We start from the raw sequence: 3,121 nt of genomic DNA, 5'->3' as shown, positions 1-3,121 counted from the left end.
GGGTCAGCAGATGACAGCCTATGGGTCAAATTCAACACAGTTTTTGTAAATGAAGTCTCGTTGTAACATAGCCACACCCACTTGTTCACATACGGTTCTTTCCTAGTATAATGGCAGAGTTAAGTAGTTGTGACAAAGAATGCATGGCCTACCAAATCCATATTTATTATCTAGCCCTCCACAGAAAAAGTTTACTGACCCCTGCTCTAGACTAAGCTGTGCATTCTACTGTGGTTTAGGCATGACTGAGCATGTACTACTTTTTTCTTTTTTTTTTGGCTGTGTTGGGTCTTTGTTGCTGCGCGCGGGCTTTCTATAGTTGCGGCGAGCGAGGACTACTCTTTGTTGTGGTGTGTGGGCTTCTCGTTGCGGTGGCTTCTCTTGTTGCAGAGCACGGGCTCTAGGTGCACGGGCTTCAGTAGTTGTGTCAGGCAGGCTCAGTAGTTGTGGCACACGAGCTATTGCTCTGCAGCATGTGGGATCTTCCCCGACCAGGGATCGAACCCGTGTCCCCTGCATTGGCAGGCGGATTCTTAACCACTGCACCACCAGGGAAGTCCGAGCATGTACTTTTAAGTAGAGGGGTAGGCCCTTTACTTGCATCTCTCCGTATGAGAGAACCATACTCATAACTGGAACTCATATCCAAGACCCACGGATAAAGAGTACAACAGCAAAGTGAAGGGATATTTTTGTTAGGAATTGTCATACTGGGAACATAAGGAGGATAACGCACGATGCTCTTTGCTGTAGAATCACCTAGAGAGCATTTAAAGACAGATTGCTAGACCTCATTCCCAGAGATTCTGATTCAGTACAACCGGGGAGGGCCTTGGGAATCTGAAATTTTAGAATGCTTTCCAGGTAATGCTGATATGTGGCAAATAGTCAGGATTTGGAAGTCCAAATGATCTAAAAATCCATGGCCAAGTAAGATGGTCTTTTTATTCTTGATGAATCATTAAAAAGAGGCCAATTCGTTTCTCTTCAATTTATATATTATTTATGAGTCTCTAGCTTTAGGGAATACAATAAAGAATTCAAAATCTCTTAGCAATGATTTTTCTCAACGACTTTTCTTGCACTAAGGATCATGTAATAAAACTCTACGCTTCCATACTGCCTGATATTTTTCAAAGTGGTTTCACATCTGCTCTCAGTGACCCTGTGAGGTAAAGTGAGGATCCAATACTTAGCATTCGCTTGAGTTTATCACACTTACCAAAACCCTGTCAATCCGTTGACCAAGGGCCACTTCCAGTTCTGTTATTCATGCATTCATTCAACAACAAAATTTATTTTGAACACTTGCCAGTCATTGTTAGGTACAAAGAATTGTGGACTGGATAAAATTCCTGCCCGCATGGAGCTTACATTCTAGTTGTGGGACGGGGAGCGGGGAGGGGGGAGCTCTCCTTATACGTGCCTTCTGTAAAAATTTCCCTAACCTGTCCTAGTCTGAATCTTCAAATTACGAATTTCCCCCAAAACTTATTAAATGAGAAAGGATAACACTTGTCCCATGGTCACACCATATCTTGTCATTTAAAGCTGATTCCTCTGCTGTGGTGCTTGTCTGTCACGTAGCCCTTAAGGCTGTAACACTGGCTTCATGTTTACATCTGTTCTGACATTATATGTGCAAGTGAATGAGTTCTATGGGTCTTGTCTCTGAAAGGAAGAGACTCCTATTTGTAGTTAGTTCTAAGCCCTCATATGATTAATGAGTGCTTCTCAGTGATTCTGGATCAAAATAATCAGTCTCACCTGATTGAAGATTAGACTCTGCACCTACAGATTCTCTTTAGTAGGATAACTGGAAACCTAACAAACAGGGAGAACAGTTTCATGAAAGTAAGCCAAAGAATGTCAGAGATAGTAGAGACCTCAGGGATGTAGCCCCACTGCCTTTTCAAGATCTGAAATCTGAGACTCAGAGAGGTTACCTAAGTTGCCTCAGGTCACACAGCCTAAACGATGGATGTGGAATCAGTAACCAAATACAATCTACAATCACATGGGGGCGGGGAGATCCTTCTCCTAAAATTTAACGTCTACATCAGGTCCCGGCGCCTCACCGCTTCCACCCATCCCCCTTTCTTGTATTAATTACGCATCGCTCTTTTTTGAAGAATCGGGTCGTTAAAACTTGCAGTTGGGGCATTCCACAAACAGGTGTCCAGATCACTGACACATAGTCGGGGAATCTGGGTCTCCACCTGCCCGCCTGCCCGCCGAGAACTCTCCAGCTCCCGCGTACAAAGTTTGCTCGGCTCATACATTCCTCTTTCAGATCCCTGGCCGCGAGGCCAAGATGCCTGCTGCGGCCTCCGAAGAAGTTCGGAGATGCAGTTTCCTCGCAGAAGCCGGGCCGGGGTGCGTCGGCCGCCGAGCTGAGCGTCCTCTGGCTCGGTGGCGGCGGGGGAGCGCCGGGCGCCTGTAGGCGCGGGGCTGGGCGGGGCGGCCCCTCGGCGCGCGCTGCCCGCCCCGGCTCCCAGGGCCGCGGGCCCGCTAGCCCCGCGTGGAGCGAGAGGCGCGCGCGGGCCGTGGGGGCTGGGCCGAGGCGGAGCGCGAGGCGGCGGCGGCGGCAGGAGACGCCGCGGGACTAGGCAGCGGCCCCCGCCCCCCAAAGTCCGTCCCCGCGCGGGGCTGGGGAGCTCGGGGCGGGGAAGCCGCGGGGCCGCGCCACGTCCCTCGCCCGCCCCAGAGCGGGTTTTGCAGGCGGCTCTAAGCTGGGGGCTTTTGTGTCTGCGACTCGGGAGCGGCGAGAGCGCAGACCTCATCCTCAGAGGGCGCTGTGAGTGCGCCGCCAGGGCCGGGCCGCCCGCCTCCCGCCTCCCCTGTCAGCAGCTCCTGAGGCGGCGGTGGCGGCGGCGGCGGCGAAGAAGAAGGAGTGAGAGGAGGCGGCGGCGGCGGCGGCGGCGCACTCGTCCTCCGCACACGCCGGCCCCGGGCGGGGGGCCGCCCCCAGGCCGCTCTCCCGCCGCCGCCGCTGAGCCCGGGTGGCCCCAGCACGCTGCCCGGCCGCCCCGAGGCCTCGTCCTCCTCCCAAACTTTGCAAAGTCGGCCCGCGTCCCCACCGCCCTCGGCCGCGCCTCACCTCGGAGGCTCGCCTCGCAGC

Source organism: Leucopleurus acutus, assembly GCF_964270905.1.
Source record: "Leucopleurus acutus genome assembly, chromosome: 1".
NCBI classification, from domain to species: Eukaryota; Metazoa; Chordata; class Mammalia; order Artiodactyla; family Delphinidae; genus Leucopleurus; species Leucopleurus acutus.
The sequence above is the reverse complement of the archived record's forward strand: the minus strand, read 5'-3'. Positions refer to the sequence as shown.